This window comes from Heterodontus francisci, unplaced genomic scaffold, assembly GCF_036365525.1.
Source record: "Heterodontus francisci isolate sHetFra1 unplaced genomic scaffold, sHetFra1.hap1 HAP1_SCAFFOLD_330, whole genome shotgun sequence".
Lineage (NCBI taxonomy): Eukaryota > Metazoa > Chordata > Chondrichthyes > Heterodontiformes > Heterodontidae > Heterodontus > Heterodontus francisci.
In genome coordinates, this window is record NW_027141448.1 from 186,222 (window position 1) to 209,109 (window position 22,888).

General features: G+C 45.1%; 2 non-coding genes across 2 annotated transcripts; one reads left to right on the top strand and one right to left on the bottom strand.

The window, feature by feature from the left end:
- Positions 1-2,833: 2,833 nt before the first annotated feature.
- Positions 2,834-2,905, top strand: trnam-cau (transfer RNA methionine (anticodon CAU)). Its single transcript has one exon. It is a non-coding gene; the product is annotated as a tRNA-Met (tRNA).
- Positions 2,906-19,388: 16,483 nt separating this feature from the next.
- On the bottom strand, positions 19,389-19,462 carry trnat-agu (transfer RNA threonine (anticodon AGU)). The gene has a single exon. It is a non-coding gene; the product is annotated as a tRNA-Thr (tRNA).
- Positions 19,463-22,888: the final 3,426 nt, after the last annotated feature.

The following is a 22,888-nucleotide window of genomic DNA, read 5'->3' on the forward strand; positions in this document are numbered from 1 at the left end:
TGTTGGACTGGTGGGATTTAGAAATACTAGGAATTGAGATGAGCTGTTATTGTATTTAATTAATTGTTTCATGGGATGTGGACGTCGCCAGCCAGGCCAGCATTTATAGTCCATCCCTAATTGCCCATGAGAAGGTGGTGGTGAGCTTCCTTCCTGAACCACTGCAGTCCATGTGGGGTAGGTACACCCACAGTGCTATTAGGAAGGGAGTTCCAGGAATTTTACCCAGCGACAGTGAAGGAATGGCGATATAGTTCCAAGTCAGGATGATGTGTAGCTTGGAGGAGAACTTTCAGGTGGTGGTATTCCCATGCATCTGCTGCCCTTGTCCTTCTAGGCAGTAGAGGATGCAGGTTTGGAAGGTGCTGCCTGAGTAGCCTTGGTGCATTGTTGCAGTGCATCTTGTAGATGGTACACACTGCTGCCACTGTACGTCAGTGGTGAAGGCAGTGAATGTTGTGGATGGGGTGCCAATCAAGCATGTTGCTTTGTCCTGGATGGTGTCGAGCTTCTTGAATGTTGTTGGAGCTGCACCCATCCAGGCAAGTGGATAGTATTCCATCACACTCCAGACTTGTGCCTTGTAAATGGTAGACAGGCTTGGGGAGTCAGGAGGTGAGTTACTCACCGCATGCTTCCTATCCTCTGACCAGCTCATGTAGTCACACTATTTATAAGGCTACTCCAGTTCAGTTTCTGGTCAATGGGAACCCCCAGGAAGTTGATAGTGGGGGATTCAGCGATCGTAATGCCGTTGAATGTCAATGGGAGATCGTTAGATTCTCTCTTGTTCGAGATGGTCATTGCCTGGCACTTGTGTGGCGCGAATGTTACTTGCCACTTATCAGCCCAAGCCTGGATATTGTCCAGGTCTTGCTGCATTTCTACATGGACTGCTTCACTATCTGAGGAGTCGCGAATGGTGCTAAATTTTGCAATCATCAGTGAACATCCCCACTTCTGACCTTATGATTGAAGGAAGGTCACTGATGAAGTAGTGAAGAAGGTTGGGCCGAGGATACTACCCTGAGGAACTCCAGCAGTGATGTCCTGGAGCTGAGATGATTGACCTCCAACAATCACAACCATTTTCCTTTGTGCTAGGTACGATTCCAACCAGTGGAGAGTTTTCCTCTTGATTCCCATTGACTCCAGTTTTGCTCTGGCTCCTTGATGCCATACTCAGTCAAATGCTACCTTGATGTCAAGGGCAGACACTCTCACCTCACCTCTTGAGTTCAGCTCTTTTGTCCTTGTTCGAACCAAGGCTGTAATGAGGTCAGGAGCTGAATGGCCCTGGCGGAACCCAACTGAGCGTCACTGAACAGGTTATTGCAAAGCAAGTGCCCCGTCGTTGACATCTTCCATCACTATACTGATGATTGAGAGTAGACTGATGAGGCAGTAATTGGCTGGGTTGGATTTGTCCTGCTATTTGTGTACAGGACATACCTGGGCAATCTTCCACATTGCCGGGTAGATGCCAGAATTGTGCCTATACTGGAACACCTTGGCTAGGGGCGCGGCAAGTTCTGGAGCATATGTCTTCAGTACTATTGCCGGAATATTGTCAGGGCCCGTAGCCTTTGCTGTATCCAGTGCCTTCAGTCGTTTCTTGATATCACGTTGAGTGAATCGAATTGGCTGAAGACTGGCATCTGTGATGCTGGGGACTTCAGAAGGAGGCCGAGATGGATCATCAACCCGGCACTTCTGGCTGCAGATTGTTTCAAATTCTTCATCCTTATCTTTTGCACTGATGTGCTGGGCTCCCCCATCATTGGGGTTGGGGATATTTGTGGAGCCACCTCCTCCTGTTGGTTGTTTAATTGTCCACCACCATTCATCATTGGATGTGGCAGGGTGTAGATCTGATCCGTTCGTTGTGGGATCACTTCGCCCTGTCTATTACATGCTGCTTCTGCTATTTGGCATGAAAGTAGTCCTGGGCTGTAGCTTCATCAGGCTGACGCCTCATTTCAAGGTATGCCTGGTGCTGCTCCTGGCATGCCCTCCTGCACTCTTCATTGAATTAGGGTTGATCCCCCAGCTTGTTGGTAATGTTAGAGTGGGGGAATATGCCGGGCCATGAGGTTATAGAATGTGGTTGACTACAATTCTGCTGCTGCTAATGGTCCACAGTACCTCATGGATGCCCAGTTATACATTGCTAGTTCTGTTCAAAATCTATCCCATTTAGCACAGTGGTAGTGGCACACAACACGATAGAGGGTATCCTCAATGTGAAGACGGGACATCATCTCCACAAGGACTGTGCAGTGGTCACTCCTACCAATACTGTCATGGACTGATGCATCTGCGGCAGGCAGATTGGTGAGGATGAGGTCAAGTATGTTTTTCCCTCTTGTTAGTTCCCTCACCACCTACTGCAGACCCAATCGAACAGCTATGTCCATTAGGACTCGACCAGCATGGTCAGTAGTGGTGCTACCGAGCCACCCATGGTGATAGACATTGAAATCCCCCAGCCAGACTACATTCTGTGCCCTTGCCACCCTCAGTGCTCCCTCCAAGTGGTGTTCATCAGTCTCTCGCTGTCTCTTGCTGGTTTGCTCAGTACCTTTCTCTGTCTGTTCATTTCTGAGTCCTGATAATCTCTTCCTGGTTTTCTGTGTGTCTTTCTCTGCCTGCCTCATTGTCGGTGCTGTTACTCCGTGTCCTTGTGTCATTGTGCAGTGAGGGTGAGTCCGTCAGCACGTGTGTTGCTGAGGCCAGAATTCTTGAGCATTCAGACGACAATCCTATTTTTATAAAAACATTGGGGAAATGAACATATTTCACTAACAGGCAGCTAAAATTTAAGCCAGCAGTTAGCAGAGTGGCGCAGCGGAAGCGTGCTGGGCCCATAACCCAGAGGTCGATGGATCGAAACCATTCTCTGCTATTTATGTTCGATAGTAACACAAACAGTTCACTTTCAAAACATCAAGTGCTTCCCTATAATTACAAGATGCGCTCGATTGCGATCAGTTGGTTTGCTCAGTACCTTTCTCTGTCTGTTCATTTCTGAGTACTGATAATCTCTTCTTGGTTTTCTGTGTGTCTTTCTCTGCCTGCCTCATTGTCGGTGCTGTGACTCCGTGTCCTTGTGTTATTGCGCAGTGAGGGTGAGTCCGTCAGCACGTGTGTTGCTGAGTCCGGGATTCTTGAGAAATCCGACTACAATCCTATTTTTATAAAATCATTGGGCAAATAACACAAACAGTTCACTTTCAAAACATCAAGTATTTACCCATAATAACAAGATGCTTCCAAAGGCACTCGATTGCAATCAGCTTCTTCCTTCTAGTGAACACATCAATCAGCAACAAATCACTTTTGCTCACACGAACACAAGCTGCAAACACGGACCAGCCGAGTCTCTCCCACTTTGTCAACCCCTTCCTGCAGAGCCTCCTCTCCACCACCAGATGGTGATGTTGGCCACAATAAAACCAGGACAAATGGTCACAGTGAGGAGACGGTCAGTAACAGAAAATAAAACAATAACAGGGAAAACCTTTACACAACAGAAAACATATTTACACACCACGAAATACCTTTAGACAACAGGGAGAATACAATCATACAAATGCCTTGTTTCTCCGTCTCAGTCTCGTTGTCTCTCTCTCTCTGTCCCTCTCTTTTGCTTCCTCACAGTCTATTGGTTTTCTGTGTGTTTTTCTCTCTGTCCCGTTGTCGATGGTGTTACTCAGCGTCCTTGTAACATTGTGTAGCCAGGCTGAGCCTCCCAACACCTGTGTTGCTGTAATAAAAACAGAAAATGCTGGAAATGCTCAGTAGGTCTGGCAGCATCTGTGCAGAGAGAAACAGTGAACAGTTCATGTCTGTTTCGTTAGCTCACATTAACTTTGTTCTCTCTCCACAGATGCTGCCAGACCTGCTGACTATTTCAAGCATTTTCTGCTTATATTTCAGATTTCCAGCATCTGCAGTATTTTGCTTTCGTACGTGTGTTGCTATGTCTGGGACTGTTTGAGTGCAATGCTATTGCTTTATAAACAGCATTGAAACAAACATTTATCTCGCTAACACACAGCACTAATACACAGCTGGATATAAACAGCAGCCTGCAGCAGAGGGCGCAGTGGAAGTTTATTAACACAAATAATTCACCAACACTATATTTACTGCTATCCCCAATCACACCACGCTTCATCTTAACACGTTTTACTCTTTATTTACATCAACTTCTTCCTTCCAGTAAACACTTCAATTTGGAACACAGCTTCCAAATCACCTTTATTCACAAACCCGAACACACATCAGCCCAGACTTTCCCCTTTCTGTCAACCCATTCCTGCATCACTGCCTCTCCACCAACAGTTGTCGCCAGAATCATACAATCATAGAATGGTTACAGCACAGAAGGAGGCCATTCGCCTTGTCGAACCCGTGCTGGCTCTCTGTTAGAGCAACTCACCTCATTTCACTCCCCAGTCAGTTCAATTTTGGAGGTGGGAAAACTGCTCGAAAGAATAATTTGGGACAAAATTAATAGTCCCATGGACAAATGTGGGTTTATTCATGAAAGCCAGCATGGATTTCTTAAGGGAAAATCATGTTTAACTGTCCTGCTGGAGTTTTTTGATGAGGTAACAGAGAGGGTTGATGAGGGCAATGCTGTTGATGTGGTGTACATGGACTTTCAAAAGGTCTGGCAGCATCTGAAAGGTCACTGACCTGAAACGTTAACTTTGCTTCTCTCTGCACAGATGTTGCCTGACCTGCTGAGTATTTCCAGCATTTCTTGTTTTCATTATGGCACAGAGTTCCCTTTTCAAACTTACAGAATTAACCACAATAATGTACTCTGAGATTCAAGTTAATTATCAGCCCAATATTTACACACATTATGAGTTTATAAGTTTCAGTATGAATTCCCATTAGTGCATCCTGACATATACATTAGATATAACATAACATAAGAACAGAAGAAATAGGAGCAGGAGTAGGCCATTCGGCCCCTCAAGCCTGCCTCGCCATTCAGTAAGATCATGGCTGATCTGCCCCAGACCTCAACTCCTCTTTCATGCCAGCTCTTCATAGCCCTCAACTCTCCAATATTTCAAAAATCTATTTACATCCTCTTTAAATACTTTCAGTGATTTAGCCTTCAATACTGTCTGGGGTAGAGAATTCCAGACATTCCTTACCCTCTGAGAGAAGAAATTCTTTTGCATCTCAGTTTTAAATGAGTGTCCCCTTATTCTGTAACTATGTCGCCTAGTTTGAGATTCCCCCACGAGTGGAAACATTTTCTCAGCATCTTCCCTGTTAATAAAAACAAGAAATGCTGGAAATACTCAGCAGGTCTGGCAGCATCTGTGAAGAGAGAAGCAGAGTTAATGTTTCAGGTCAGAGACCCTTCTTCACCCTGTTAAGCCCCCTCAGAATCTTGTACGTTTCAAAAAGATCACCCCTCATTCTTCTAAACACGAATAAATAACCTGTTTAGCCATTCTTCATAAGTCAACCCCTTCATCTCAGGAATCAGCTGAGTGAATCGCTTTTGAACTCCTCCAATGCCAGTACATCCTTTCTTAAGTCTAAATCTCAAGTGTGATATCAGATTGAGAGAATCTGAAAGATAGTATAACCTGAGATACAAACTGAGATTTCAGTTTAAAACTCCCCCAGATTGTGAAACTAAAAGATACAATAGCAATTCAATTTGTATAGACTGTGCGTTGGATCACATTCCAGCCCTCATACAGTATCAGACTGGAAGATACTGTAGCAATTCCATTAGTGCAGACTCAGCTCTACATTACAGAGCAGGGAACATATTTAAACAACCGGGAACACTTTTACACAAGATGGATCATATTTACACAACTGAGAAGATCTTTACCCAACAGGGAACCATTTTACACAATAACAGAGAACATCTTCACACAACAGCGAATATAGTTACACAACAGAGAACATATTACACAGCAGGAAATATCTTTAAAAGAACACAGGGAACATCTTTACACAACAGAGAACACAATTACATAAATCATCCGTCTTTCGCTGTCTCTTGCTGGTTTGCTCAGTACCTTTCTCTGTCTGTTCCTTTCTGGGTCCTGATAATCTCTTCCTGGTTTTCTGTGTGTCTTTCTCTGTCTGTTCCCTTCTGGGTCCTGATAATATCTTCCTGGTTTTCTGTGTGTCTTTCTCTGCCTGCCTCATTGTCAGTGCTGTTACTCAGTGTCCTTGTGACATTGTGCAGTGAGGGTGAGTCCGTCAGCACGTGTGTTGCTGAGTCCGGGATTCTTGAGAAATCCGACGACAATCCTATTCTGATAAAAACATTGGGGAAATGAACATATTTCACTAACAGGCAGCTAAAATTTAAACCAACAGTTAGCAGAGCGGCGCCGCGGAAGCGTGCTGCGCCCATAACACAGAGGTCGATGGATCGAAACCATTCTCTGCTATTTATGTTTGGTAATAATACAAAGAGTTCATTTTCAAAACATCAAGTGTTTCCCAATAATTGCAAGATGCTCTCGATTGTGATCAGCTTTTTCCTTCTCGTGAACACATCAATGAGTAACAAATCACTTGTGCTCACACGAACACAAGCTGCAAACACGGACCAGCCGAGTCTCTCCCACTTTGTCAACCCCTTCCTGCAGAGCCTCCTCTCCACCACCAGATGGTGATGTTGGCCACAATAAAAGCAGGACAAATGGTCACAGTGAGGAGATGGTCAGGAACAGAAAATAAAACAATAACAGGGAAAACCTTTACACAACAACAGGGTACATCTTTACACAACAGAAAACATATTTGCAAAACAGGAAATACCGTAACACAACAGGGAGAACACAATCATACAAACGCCTTGTTTCTCCATCTCAGTTTCGTTGTCTCTCTCTCTCCTTTCCTCACTTTTGCTTCCTCACAGTCTATTAGTTTTCTGTGTGTTTTACTCTCTGTCCCGTTGTCGATGGTGTTACTCAGCGTCCTTGTAACATTACGTAGCCAGGCTGAGCCTCCCATCACCTGTGTTATAGAACATAGAACATAGAACAGTACAGCACAGTACAGTACCTTCGGCCCACGATGTTGTGCCGAACCTTTCACCTACTCTCAGATCAAAACTGCCTACGTACCCTTCATTCTACTATCATCCATGTACCTATCCAAGAGACGCTTAAATGTCCCTAATGTATCTGCTTCTACTACCACCGCTGGCAGTGCATTCCACGCACCCACCACTCTCTGTGCAAAGAACCTACCTCAGACATCTCCCCGAAACCTTCCTCTATCACCTTAAAATTATACCCCCTGGTGATAGCCCTTTCCACCCTGGGAAAAAAGTCTCTGGCTATCCACTCTATCTATGCCTCTCATCATCTTGTAACCCTCTATCAAGTCACCTCTCATCCTTCTTCGTTCCAATGGGAAAAGCCCCAGCTCCCTCAATCTTTCTTCGTAGGACATGCCCTCCAGTCCAGGCAGCATCCTGATAAATCTCCTCTGCACCCTCTCTAAAGCTTCCACATCCTTCCTATAATGAGGCGACCAGAACTGAACACAATATTCCAAGTCAGGTCTAACCAAGGCTTTATAGTGCTGCAGCATAACCTCGCGGCTCTTAAACTCAATCCCCCTGTTAATGAAAGCCAACACACCATACGCCTTCTTAACAACCCTATCAATTTGGGTGGCAGCTTTGAGCGATCTATGGACATGGGCCCCAAGATCCCTCTGTTCCTCCACACTACCAAGAATCCTGTCTTTTAGCCTGTATTCTGCATTCAAATTCGACCTTCCGAAATGAATCACTTCACACTTTTCTACGTTGAACTCCATCTGCCACTTCTCAGCCCAGCTCTGCATCCTGTCAATGTCCCGTTGCAACCTACAACAGCCTTCCACACTATCCACAACTCCAGCAACCTTCGTGTCATCGGCAAACTTGCTAACCCAGACTTCCACTTCCTCATCCAAGTCATTTATAAAAATCACAAAGAGCAGAGGTCCCAGAACAGATCCCTGCGGAACACCACTGGTCACCGAGCTCCAGGCTGAATACTTTCCATCTACTACCACCCTCTGTCTTCTATGGGCCAGCCAATTCTGTATCCAGACAGCCAACTTTCCCTGTATCCCATGCCTCCTTACTTTCTGAATGAGCCTACCATGGGGAACCTTATCAAACGCCTTACTGAAATCCATATACACCACATCCACTGCTCTTCCTTCATCAATGTGTTTTGTCACATCTTCAAAGAATTCAGTAAGGCTTGTGAGGCATGACCTGCCCCTCACAAAGCCATGCTGACTGTCTCTAATCAAACTATGCTTTTCCAACTAATCATAAATCCTGTCTCTCAGAATCCTCTCCAATAATTTGCCCACTACCGACATAAGACTGACTGGTCTATAATTCCCAGGGTTATCCCTATTCCCTTTCTTGAACAAGGGAATAACATTTGCCCCCCTCCAATCATCTGGTACTACTCCAGTGGACAGTGAGGACGCAAAGATCATCGCCAAAGGCGCGGCAATCTCTTCCCTTGCTTCCTTTAATATCCTTGGGTATATCCCGTCTGGCCCCAGGGACTTATCTGTCCTCATGTCTTTCAAAATTTCCAGCACATCCTCCCTCTTAACATCAACCTGTTCGAGCATATCAGCCTGTTTCACGCTGTCCTCACAAACGACCAGGTCCCTCTCACTAGTGAATACTGAAGCAAAGTATTCATTTAGGACCTCCCCTACCTCCTCCGACTCCAGGCACAAGTTCCCTCCACTATCCCTGATCGGCCCTACCCTCACTCTGGCCATCCTCTTGTTCCTCACATAAGTGTAGAACGCATTGGGATTTTCCTTAATCCTACCCGCCAAGACTTTTTCATGTCCCCTTCTAGCTCTCCTAAGTCCATTCTTCAGTTCCTTCCTGGCTACCTTGTAACCCTCTAGAGCCCTGTCTGATCCTTGCTTCCTCAACCTTAAGTAAGCTTCCTTCTTCCTCTTGACTAGCTGTTCCACATTTCTTGTCATCCAAGGTTCCTTCACCCTACCATCCCTTCCTTGCCTCATCAGGACAAACCTATCCAGCAGTCGCAGCAAGTGCTCCCTAAACAACCTCCACATTTCTGTCATGCATTTCCCTGAGAACATCTGTTCCCAATTTATGCACCCCAGTTCCTGCCTAATAGCATTGTAATTCCCCCTCCCCCAATTAAATGTTTTCCCATCCCGTCTGCTCCTGTCCCTCTCCATGACTATAGTAAAGGTCCGGGAGTTGTGATCACTATCACCGAAATGCTCTCCCACCGAGAGATCTGCCACCTGGCCTGGTTCGTTGCCAAGCACCAAATCCAACATAGCCTCCCCTCTAGTCGGCTTATCTACATATTGAGTCAGGAAACCTTCCTGGACACACCTGACAAAGACTGCTGCATCCAAACTATTTGCACGAAGGAGGTTCCAATCAATATTAGGGAAGTTGAAGTCACCCATGACAACAACCCTGTTACTTCTGCACCTTTCCAAAATCTGCCTCCCAATCTGTTCCTCCGTGTCTCTGTTGCTATTGGGGGGTCTATAGAAAACTCCCAATAAAGTGACTGCTCCTTTCCTGTTTCTGACTTCCACCCATAATGACTCAGTAGACAAACCCTCCTCGATGACCTCCCTTTCTGCAGCTGTGATACTATCCCTGATTTACAATGTCACTCCCCCACCTCTTTTACCTCCCTCCCTATTCCTTTTGAAACATCTAAACCCCGGAACATCCAACATCCATTCCTGCCCCTGTGATATCCAAGTGTCCGTAATGGTCACAACATCGTAGCTCGAAGTACTGATCCATGCTCTAAGTTCATCACCCTTATTCCTGACACTTCTTGCATTAAAATAGATACACTTCAACCCATCATTCTGGCTGAAACTTTGCCCTGTCAACTGTCTAACCTTCCTCACAGACTCTCTGCACTCATTATCTCCCTGAGCAACAGCTACCCCATCCACTTATCCATAGCTCCGGTTCCCATCCCCCTGCCAAACTAGTTTAAACCCTCCTGAAGAGCTCTAGCAAACCTCCCGCCCAGGATATTGGTGCCCCTCCAGTTCAGATGCAACCCATCCTTCTTGTCCAGGTCCCACCTTCCCCAGAATGTATCCCAATGATCCACATAACTGAAGCCCTCCCTCCTACACCAGCTCTGTAGCCACGTGTTCAGCTGCACTCGCTCTCTGTTTCTAGCCTCACTAGCACGTGGCACCGGTATCAATCCTGAGATTACTACTCTGCTCGTCCTGCCTTTTAGCTTCCAACCTAACTCCTATATTCGCTTTTCAGGTCCTCATCCCTTTACCTAGCTATGTCATTGGTTCCGATATGTACCACGACTTCTGTCTGCTCCCCCTTAAGAATCCTGTAGACACGATCCGAGATATCCCTAACCCTGGCATCCGGGAGGCAACATACCATCCGGGAGTCTCGTTCGCGACCACAGAATCTCCTGTCTGTTCCTCTAACCATTGAATCTCCTATCACTATCGCTCTCCTATTCTCCACCCTTCCCTTCTGAGCCGCAGAGCCAGGCTCAGTGCCAGAGACCTGGCCACTGTGGCTTTCCCCTGCTGGTCCCCCTCCCCGCCAACCACAGGGGATCCCTGCACTGTGCGCCTATTCCCTTTCCCTCCCCTGACGGTCACGCAGCTACCTTTATCCTGTGACTTCGGTGTCAGTACTTCCCTATAACTGCTCTCTATCATCCCCTCTGCCTCCCGCATGATCCGAAGTTCATCCAGCTCCAGTTCCCTAACGCGGTCTGTGAGGAGCTGGAGTTGGGTGCACTTCTCAAAGGTGAAGTCAGCAGGGACACAAGTGGTGACCCTTACCTCCCACATCCTGCAAGAGGAGCATGCAACTGCCCTAGCTTCCATCCCCTCTGCTCCAAATTGACAACAGAGAATAAAAAAATATAAAGGAAAACCTTACCTTACCAAACCCTCCACACAAGAGTCCTTTTTTTTGGTTGGAGGAGGAGGATGGGTGGGAGACACTACACGTGTAGTGTTTCGGGTTTAGCCACTGCCCGAATATATAAGTTCACTTACCCAGCAGTCCCCGTGTCCGCGTCCGCCGAATCGCCAGGTAAGTACTTTATAGTGAAACGTACCTTCCCGGCTGCCCCCTGGCTCGCACTATCACCGCTGCTGCTGATCAAAGGTGTTGCTGTAATAAAAACAGAAAATGCTGGAAATGCTCAGTAGGTCTGGCAGCATCTGTGCAGAGAGAAACAGTTAACAGTTCAGGTCTGTTTCCTTAGCTCACATTAACTTTGTTTCTTTCTCCACAGATGCTGCCAGACCTGCTGACTATTTCAAGCATTTTCTGTTTATGTTTCAGATTTCCAGCATCTGCAGTATTTTGCTTTTGTACGTGTGTTGCTATGTCTGGGACTGTTTGAGTGCAATGCTATTGCTTTATAAACAGCGTTGAAACAAACATTTATCTAGTTAACACACAGCACTAATACACAGCTGGATATAAACAGCAGCCTGCAGCAGAGGGCGCAGTGCAAGTTTATTAACACAAGTAATTCACCAACACTATATTTACTGCTATCCACAATCACACCACGCTTCATCTTAACACGTTTTACTGTCTATTTACATCAACTTCTTCCTTCCAGTAAACACTTCAATTTGGAACACAGCTTCCAAATCACCTTTATTCACAAACCCGAACACAAGCTGCAAATGCTGCAAACACACACCAGCCCAGACTTTCCCCTTTCTGTCAACCCATTCCTGCATCACTGCCTCTCCACCAACAGTTGTCGCTGGAATCATACAATCAAAGAATGGCTAAAGCACAGAAGGAGGTCATTCGGTCTGACGAGCCCATGCTGGCTCTCTGCTAAAGCAACTCACCTCATCTCACTCCCCAGTCATTTCAATTTCGGTGGTGGGAAAACTTCTCGAAAGAATAATTCGGGACAAAATTAATAGTCCCGTGGGCAAATGTGGGTTAATTCAGGAAAGACAGCATGGATTTCTTAAGGGAAAGTCATGTTTAACTGTCCTGCTGGAGTTTTTTGATGAGGTAACAGAGAGGGATGATGAGGGCAATGCTGTTGATGTGGTGTACATGGACTTTCAAAAGGTATGACAGCATCTGAAAGGTCACTGACCTGAAACGTTAACTCTGCTTCTCTCTCCACAGATGCTGCCAGACCTGCTGAGTATTTCCAGCACTTTTTGTTTACATTTCAGATTTCTAGCATCTGCAGTATTTTGCTTTTATTGACTTTCAAAAGGAGTTTGATACAGTGCAACACAACAGACTTGTGAACAAAGTTATAACTCATGGAATAAAAGGGACAGTAGTAACATGGATATGGAATTGGCTGAGTGACAGGAAACAAAGAGTAGTGATCAATGGATGTTCTTCGGGCTAGAGGAAGGTTTGCAGTGGAGTTCCCCAGGAGTCAGTGTTGGGACCCTTGCCTTTCCTGATATATATTAATGACCTAGACCTTGGTGGACAGGGCAGAATTTCAAAGTTTATGGATGATACGAAAATTGGAAGCATTGTGAACTGTAAGGATGATAGTGTAGAACTTCAAAAGGACATAGACAAGTTGGTGGAATGGGAGGACAGTTGACAGGTGAAGTTCAATGCAGATAAATGTGAATTGATTCATTTTGGTAAGAAGAACATGGAGTGACAATATAGAATAAAGGGTACAATTCTAAAGGGGGTGCAGGAGCAGTGGGAACTGGGGTTATATGTCATTGGTTGAGAGAGTGGTTAATAAAGCATACAGTATCCTCGGCTTTAGTGATAGAGGCATAGAGTACAAGAACAAGGAGGTCATGTTGAACTTGTATAAGACACTAGCCTCAGCTGAAGTACTGAGTCCAGTTCTGGGTGCCACACTTTAGGAAAGATGTGAAGGCATTGGAGAGATTATGGAAAAGATTCATGAGAATGGTTCAAGGGATGAGGAATTTCAGTTATGAAGATAGATTGGAGAAGTTAGGACTGTTTTCCTTGGAGAAAAGAAGGCTAAGAGGAGATTTCATAGTGGTATTCAAAATGATGAGGGGTGTGGACAGAGTGGATAGGGAGAAACTGTTCCCACTTGTGAAAGGATCGAGAACGAGAGGGTACAGATTTAAAGTAAGTGGTAAAAGAAGCAAAAGCGACATGAGGAAAAACTTTTTCACACAGCGAGTGGTTAAAGTATGAACTGCCTGAGAATGTGATGGAGGCAGGTTCAATTGAAGCATTCAAAGGGGAATTAGACTGTTATCTGAAAAGGAAGAATGTGCAGGATTATGGGAGAAGACGGGGAAGTGACATCAGGTGAATTGCTCATTTGGAGAGTCAGTGCAGACACGATGGGCCAAATGGCCTCCTTCTGTGCAGTAACAATTCTGTGATTCCAATATTCAAGTCATTTATATATATGGTGGTCCTGACACTGACCCTTGTGGACATCACTGTTCACATCTTCCATTCTGAAAAACAACCAAATACCACAACTCGCTTTTCTTGATATTTCATCCATTTTTTAACCCAAGCTGATACAGACCCTCCTATTCCTGGAACCTCTGTTTTGTTACCCAGCCTTTTCTGTGGTAGTCTGTCAAACGCTTTCTTAAAATCCATATAGACAACATCCATTGCTTTCCCTTCATCAACCTTTTCTGTTACTTCATCAAAAAATCAGTTATATTAGTGAAGGATTGGCGAGGTGCTGAACCTCTCAGTTTTCGGTCTACCCAAACCAACTTCAAGGCCTGAATAATGAACCGATTGCCTCATTAGTTCTGTGAATAATACAATGATTTAATAGACAAAGTTTTGAAACATTCCTGCCCATAAATCTTGATAACAGAGAGTGTGTGGATCTCCTGACTCAGAATGTTTAATGGATACAGTCCTCAGATCCGACAAGGAACCCCTGAACATCCACAGTAAAGACAGTGTGGATGAGGAAATGTAAGAGCCGGGAGCTGAAACTCAGGGACGGCCAAGCTCTCCTGTTATTGAGCTTGTGTGTCTGCTCTGCTCGCCGCACTTCCGGCTCTACTTTGTTTCCAATGAAAAGATGAAAAGGGCCGTTCGCTTTTCCTCTCACTGACAGCGTGTTTCACTCGGGTTAATATAACCCGGGACTTTTGCTGCTGAAATGAATTCTGCAAGGTCCCAGCAAACACACCGGCTCCCTCCTTTCTCCCCTCTTTCTGTCGGATTGTTTTACCAGGAGGGGCTCAATAATAACAAACCCCCTGCAGGGAATGACCACAAATTGAGCATCTAAATGGGGTAAGTGGGCAGCTTTCTGGGTTCTAGGTTCCCCCTACCCCGCCCCTCCCTCCCTCCAGTCCAAGCCCCTCTTCACTTTCTTTGGGACTTTGATGAGGGTGAAATGGGGAAAGTTCCCATTGATGTTTGAATGCTGAATTGCTGCAGAGATCTGCGCACGCGCGACGTAGCACCGCCCCCAGTGGGACGTCACAATGAGGAGTGGAGCGCATGCACAGTCTTTCCCCAACCCAGTCTGTGAAGCCATTCACTCAATCAGGGGAAGATGCTTTAAATTAGCTGCTAATGGAGACTTCCCGGGCCCGGGGGAAGGGAACAAACAGCATCTGCTTCCAGCAGCCACTGCTTTGGGAGCGTGTCCGCAGATGTGCTCAGAGATTAGCATTGAGTGGTTGGAAGTTGAGGGGGAGTCGGGGAGTGTTTGTAACAGACACTGTGGAGCAGGAGCTGCTCCCGGAACATGGAGTGAACCGGGGACACGGGGAAGGGAGAGTTCATTCTCGGACAGTGTCTGGACAGGCTCAGGGAGACACAATGGGAAGAAATCACTATTGAAAATCACTGACAATTTCACCACCCAAAGGAGAGGGAATTTTCCTGCTTTAGTTCCAGTCTCTCACTGTTTGTTGGATTGTGAACAGTGGGGGGAAAATAGCCGCAAAATAACAATGTGGACAGTTAGACAAAGAACATTTATTGCAGACACCAGGTGAGAAGTGTGAAAGGCACATTTTAAATAGTGGCTGCTTGTTTTCCGTTGAAATAGAAATGTGACTGTGTAAAGGTCACTGCTCTATCGGACAGTCCCAGTCATTGAGCAGTGCAGGGCTTGTGTTGTTTCTGAATGTCACAAACTTGTTGTAAAACCACTGCAAACACCTGGTAAACAGAAGCTGAATACTGCAGTACTGCAGTGGAGTCAGACACTGACACTGTTTGTGTTCCTGGTTTTCATTTTGTGATTGTTCATAATGATTATTATTGGGACGATTACATTGATCGCTTTTGTATCTTCTACCTCACCAGTTCTTTCATTCCTGCAGGAAAATACATGAAGGAACCTGAATGGGTGTGGTGATTCTTGGACACAAGGAAAAGTGCAGTGATCTCGTTCCAACACACAGTCGGTATAGGATCACTCCCAAAGCACAGAGATACTGCCAGCTCATCAGTTCCACTGGAACAAACAAAAGAAGTAGTCAGACAGACACTGATCCCAAAGTCAAGAGACACATTTTCAATCCAACAGTCAAACAACAGCAGGAGAGACAGAAGTTGTTTCCATTTCACTCCAATTCAATACAGCTGACAGGTTGATACATCAATCACAGTGCAAAAACAAACTCACTATCAGATCTAAATAAACTCTGTCACCATGGTTACATTTTAAATATAAAACTTGAAACAGAACAGACAAAATTTACATGATTGAAAGGTACAGAATGAATGCAAAGAGGCTTCAAGGGGATTTGGACAGGTTAAATGAATGGGCAAGAACTTGGCAGATGGAATATAATATAAATAAGTGTGAAGTTCTCCACTTTGGTAGAATGAACAGAAAGACTATTTCTTAAATGGTGAGAGGCTGGGAAGTGTCGATGTCCAAAGGGACCTGGGTGTCCTTGTTCATGAGACACGAAAAGCTAGTATGCAGGTGCAGCAAGCAATTAGGAAGGAAAATGGTATGTTGGCTTCATTGAAAGCGTATTTGAGTACATGAGTAAAGATGTATGAAGTCTAGATGAGACCGCACCTGGAGTATTCTGTACAATTTTGGTTTCCTTATCTAAGGAAGGATAGACTTGTCACAGAGGGAGTGCAACAGAGATTCACCGGTCTCATCCCCTGGGATGGTGGGATTGTCTTATGATGAGAGACTGCAGAAACTGGGCCTAAATTCTCTAGAGTTTTGAAGAATGAGAGGTGATCTCATTGAAACAGACAAAGTTCTTACAGGGTGTGCAGGGTAGATATGGATAGGATGTTTCCTCTGTCTAGTGAGTCTAGAACAAGGGGACACAGTCTCAGAATAAGGGCAGGCCATTTGAGACTGAGATGAGCAGGAATTTCTTTCCTCAGAGGGTGAGAAATCTGTGGAATTCTTTATCCCCGAGGGCTGTGGAAGATCAATCATTGAACATATTCAAGACGGAAATCGATAGATTGCTAAATACTAACAAGATCAAGGGATATGGAGATAGCAGGGAAAAATGGCGAAGAGGCAGATGATCAGTCACGATCTGTTTGAATGTTGGAGCAGGCTCGATGGGCTGAATAGCCTAATGCCCCTATTTCTTATGATCCTTTGAATCCCAATAATGTACATCAGACGTTAGACCATGTTATGCATTACATACCAGTTCAAAAATGCCACAGAGATTAAGACTGAAAGATACATTATCAATTCCATTACTACAAAATGAAGGACTTGGAGCTTGCAGACCAGCCCATGTATCAGATTGAAAGTTATATTTTCATTCACAATCTTTTTCACAGAGCTAAATATTAAATATCAATCCACAACTTGTACAGGACTACCAAATAAAACCTACAACTGTAAAATACAGTTAATCCATATTTTAAATTAAACACAAGGCAAACAAATATTGATACATTAAGAGAGCGGGCAACAGTGAGAGCAGAGTGGAGCATAAAGAGCCCAGGAGAGGGAGCAAGAGTTCACTCGGAGAGCAGGGAACAGCGAGAGCAGGCGTCAAAAAAGGCAAAGGAATACAGAATTAATGGGAGAACACTGAATGGTGTAGAGGAAGTGAGGGACGTTGGAGTGAATGTCCACAGATCCCTGAAGTAGCAGTACAGGTCAATAAGGTGGTTCAGCAGGTCCTTTCCTTTATTAACTGAGGTATAGAATATAAGGGTGATCTGGGTGTCCATGTCAATAAGTCACTGACAGCTAACATGCAGGTGCAGCAAGCAATTAGGAAGGCTAATAGTATGTTAGCCTTTATCGCAAGAGGATTTGAGTACAGGAGTAGTGAATTCTTGCTTCAATTGTATAGAACCTTGGTTAGACTGCACTTGGAGTACTGTGTGCAGCTTTGGTCCCCTTACCTCAGGAAGGATATTATTGCCATGGAGGGAGTTCAACGAAGGTTCATCAGACTTGCTCCTGGGATGGTGGGACTGTCCTATGAAGAGAGATTGGGGAAACTGGGGCTCTATTTTCTAGAGTTTTGAAGAATGAGAGGTGATCTCATTGGAACCCACAAAATACTTAAAGGACAGTCAGGGTAGATGCAGCTAAGATGTTTGCCCTGGTTGGGGAGTCGAGAACCAGGGGACGCAATTTCAAAATAAGGGGCAAGCCACTTAGGACAGAGATGAGGAGAAATGTTGTTACTCAGAGGGTTGTGAATCTTTGGAATTCTGTAACCCAGAGGGCTGTGGAAGCTCAGTCATTGAGTATGTTTAAAGCAGAGATTGACAGATTTCTAAATACAAATGACATAAGGGAATATGAGGAAAGTGTGGGGAAAAGGGCATTGAAGTGGATGATCAGCCATGATCATATTGAATGGTGGGGCAGGCTCGATGAGCTGAATGGCCGACTCCTGCTCCTTGGTTCTATGTTCCTAACTCCACATTGTCGATGAGACACAGCCTCAGGCCGACTTGTCGGGTGTTGCAAACAGATAACACTGCTTCTGATCTTCACCAGAACAGAGTGAGATGTGAAATTGATCATCAAACAGACTGTGAGAGAATACAACAGAATAAAACACATGGAGAGACACTGTGGAACAACAAATAGATTTGATTGGAATGTTGAATTTTGATTGGAATGGATAAAACAGCAGAAACAGCAGATTAAATTGGGACAGAAAAGAGAAACTGATGGGAAGAAGGAAGAAAAGAAAGGATGGATCTGTTCACTTTTTTCAGTTTTTTCACTGGTCCATCAAAGCTGAATTAAAAAAAGATGCAAAAAACAGAGAATTTCACCAAAAATTGAGATTAAATGCTGCCGAAACCTTGAATTGAAGGATGCCCCAACAGATCACCTGTTTAACTGTCTCCTCACTGGGGGATTTCAATCAATGAGCAATATTATTCTCTACTTTTCTTTTGTTGAATGAAACCACTACTGTCACTTGGAGTTAATATCCCTGTGTTCCAACTCCTGAATAATAAAATTGTGAGTTTCGTGATATTTTCTGGACAGATTTCCTGCTGAAAGAACGAAGAACTCTTTTCTAATTTACACAATACTATATACACACTCATCAAGCCTCCGAAACTAGCATCCTTGGTGCTGCTCTCTCCTCCCAAACCTCATCTCATGTGACTGTTACATCATCACTCTGATTGTGGGAGGGGTTAATCCCACTGTCTTCAGCATTAACCCTTTACATACTCATACTGCACTGTCTGTCCAAAAAAATCGGTGGAGGGAACTTGAATTATCAAAACAGCAACAGCTGCCAGTTGAAAATCAACTCAACCCATCAGAGAGAGACTGTCAGAGAACTTCCTGCGTCCAGTCCTGACCCTGTCACATTAAGCAGCTGCTCAGCCAGACCCCACTCTCATCAACACTGAACATTTTTACTGAGACCCTTCAAATACTGTTTATAAAAGGCCGCAAAGATCAAAGTTCACACAGTTGTATTAAATGCAACAAAGTTTAATATCTTCTCACCGTTTCTCGGTAACCACATGAGACATAGGTTTTCTTATTTGGTTCCTTTGATTTTTCTTGTTCCTGACTGACAAATATTCCAAACCTCAGATAAACCCTCCCACTTGCGTCATGTCCCTGTCTCGGTTAAAAGCAACACATAATGACACAAACACTCTCCTTCAGTGAGATTAATATCAAGCTGTTTTCCAGGTTGAATGGAACTGTGAACAAATTTATGTCAAAGAAGTTACCTTTGATGTATCAGCACTAGAATTCTGTACAAGGAGGAACAGCCATTCCAAAATCATATCCTTCACAAAGGCTGTTTTTTTATGTGATTGAAATTCATCATGTATTTTGAATTAAAGTTCAAAAGACACCGACGTTAGTGTTGATAATGAAACTTTTCAACCATGTTGCTACGGTGAAATAAGGCTCTGCTGGGAGTTGAACCCAGGATCTCCTGTTTACTAGACAGGTGCTTTAACCAACTAAGCTACAGAGCCAGATCACAAATGCGTGTGTAATTGAAATCAGAGGAAGGTCTTGTAGAGAGTGGGCAGGCTTTGGCGAGTCAAGAGCTGAGTTCGTCACGGCAGAGTTCCCAGCCTCTGACTCGCTCTTGTAGTTGTAGCTGTAGTTGTAATTGTAATAGGCAACCGTCCGTATCGGAAGACGATGGGCTACGCCCGGGGTGTACGTCACTTCTGTATTAAACATAGTTTGTTGTGGCTGTAGAGGATGACTCGTGAGTGACAATCCCTTCCGCAGCTGGTACAGATGAATATCATTGGCCCGAGGTCGACTGATAATTTTTCCTTCCTCTGACCTCTCTTTCCCACCATCTGGTCATTTCTTTTGTCCTCTGCTTTTCCCATGGTCTTCCTGAATGCCTTTCTCCAGGAATTCCAGTCAGCAGGAAGGACTTCCCATGCATCGACTCCAATCCCAGTCAGCTTGAGATCTCGCTTTGCAGATGTCCTTGTATCACAGACGTGGGTGACCTGTTGGTCTCATGCTGATAGCAAGCTGACCAAAGAGCATGTCTTTGGCAAAGCGACCGTCATCCATTCAGCACACATGACCCAGTCAACAGAGTCACCGCTGACTCAAGAGGGCAAACATGCTGCAGATCCCTGCACGCTGGTGTACTTCCTCATTCGGCACTCTGTCCTGCCAGGAGATGCCCAATATCCATCTGAGACAGCGGAGGTGGAAGCTGTTCGGCTGCTTTTCTTGGCTTGTATAAGTTGTTGATGCTTCTCTACTATAAAGGAGGGTGCTGAGAACACAAGCCTGTTACACGCAGAGCTTCACATTTTCGATCAGTTTGCTGTCGGTTCACACTCGTCTTCTCAACTTTGACATGACAGCTGCAACATTGACAATCCTGGTGCTGATTTCAGTATCAAGGGACAGATTGCTGGTGATTGTTGATCCAAGGTATGTGAAGCTGTTGACAACCTCCAAAGTGAGGTTGTCGATGGTGATGGAAGGTGGAGTCTCTGCGTCCTGGCCCATAACTTTGATCTTCCTGATGCTGATCGCCAGTCCAAATTCCTTGCAGGCCAGGGAGAACCGATATACAAGCTGCTGTTAATGAACTTCATTATGGGATGTCAGCACAGCGTCATCAGCAAACAGCAACTCACAGACCAAGAACTGACTCATTTTGGTCTTGGTGCGCAGTCTTGCCAAGATGAACAGCTTGTCATCAGCTCTGGTATGCAGGTGGACACCCCCATCTGAGTCACTGAAAGTTTAAAATAGCAGCATGGAGAAGAATATGCCAATTGTAAAGGATGTGAGCTATGAGGAGGTTACAAGGAGGCTTCCAGGGGACTTGGACAGGATAAGTGAATGAAATGACAGATGGAATATAATGTGAATAAATGTGAAGTTATCCACTTTGGTAGAATAAACAGAAAGACAGAATATTTCTTAAATGGTGAGAGGTTGGGAAGTGTTGATGTCCAAAGGGACCTGGGTGTCCTTGTTCATGAGACACTAAAAGCTCGCATGCAGGTGCAGCAATCAATTAGGAAGGCAAATGGTATGTTGGCCTTAACACAAGGGGTCATGAGTACAGGAATAAAGATGTCTGCTGCAATTGTATAGAGCCTTGGTGAGATCGTGCTGGAGTATTATGTACAGTTTTGGTTTCCTTATCTAAGGAAGGATATACTTGCCACAGAGGGAGTGCAACGGAGGGTCGCCAGACTAATCCCTGGGATAGTGGGATTGTCTTATGAGGAAACTGGGCTTGTATTCCTTAAAGTTTCATTTAAAAGGCCATTTAAAACTGAGATAGGGTGGAATTTCTTCACTCAGAGGGTGGTGAATCTTTGGAATTCTCTACCTCAGGGGTTTGTGAAAGTTCAATCATTGAGCATGTTCAGGACAGAAATTGATAGAAATCTTGATACTCATGACATCAAGGGATATGGGGCGAGCGCGGGAAAGCAGTGTTGAGGTAAATGATCAGCAAGGATGTAATTGAATGACAGAACAGGCTCGACAGGTTAAACTTCCTCCTCCTACGTTCCGAAGAGAGTTGTCACCAGGACACAGCCCTGTTTTACCCCACTGCTAATCGTGAAAGTGTCTGATGTTGCTCCATTGTAACTGACGGAACTGTGCATGTTCTCGTGGAAAGAAGAGATGACGCCCAAGAGTTTAGGAGGGCAGCTTATTTTCCACAGCAGTTTGAACAGTCTGTCTCTGCTAACAAGATCGAAGGCCTTGGTGATGTCTATAAAGACAATGTAGAGTGGTCTGTACTGTTCACAGTACTTCTCCTGTAACTGCCCAAGTGAGTTGGTAGAGGTTGCGGGTATGGAAGGTGCTGTCTAAGGAACCTTGGTGTGTCGAATTCCTTCATATGTCCCTCTAGCATCCCCCAGATTCAGCGGCAGATTGTATGCTGTTGCAGAGTTTTAACCAGTATTGATTGGTGCAGTGCCGAGCAGTCTGCAGAGACTTGTTTCTGGCAGCTCTGAGAGCCTCTAGAGTTTGTTTGCTGGAGACTTGTTTGTAGTTCATGAGGGCTCTCTTCTTAGTTGCAGTAACTGACTCCATTTCAGTCCAATAAGCCTCAAACCAGTCAGCATTCCTCCCATCTCTTTTCCCATACACAGCGAGTGCAGAGTAAAATATGATGGCGTGCAGATGATTCCACTTTGATACCACACCGAGGCCTTGGGCGTTTTCTGAAAGAACCTGATCTAGGATGTTGAGGAACTCCTGGGTCCCTTCTGGATCAGTGGTTCGGCTAGTGTTGATCCGAGAACGACCTTTCTTCTTGGATGGGTGAAGCTTCCTTGGCTGAAGCCTGACCTTGCTACACACTAGGGAGTGATCAGTGTCACAGTCAGCGCTGTGATAGCTACGTGTGATGAGGATACTGCTGAGGGTGGTATGTCTGGTGATGATAAGTTCTAGCTGGTGCCAGTGGCATGATCTCGGACGTCTCCAGGACACCTTGTGGCACAGCTTGACCTGGAAGTAGCTGTTCGTCACACAGAGTCCATGGTAACAGCATAGCTCCGGAAACTTCTGTCCATTTTTGTTCATCTTGCTAATCCCCTGGTGCCCTATGCTCATTGGCCAAGCTGTAGTCAGTACCCAAGCTTGCGTTGAAATCCCCGAGAAGGTATAGTCCCTCGTGCTGGGAATTCTACTGATGGCAGTGTCAAGTGTCTCATAGAATTGATCCTTGACATCTGGGGTGGAGGTGAGTGTCGGGACATAGATGCACATGAGATTAACTGGGCCCGCGCTTGTTGACAAGTGAAGGGTAAGAAGTCTCTCTGAGCCAACAGTGGGGGGTTCACTCATTGCAAGTAGCATGTTTTTTACTGTGAAACCCACTCCATGCTCACGAGTTGCCTCTTGGGCTTTCCCCTGTCAGAAGAAGGTGTAGTATTTCTCTT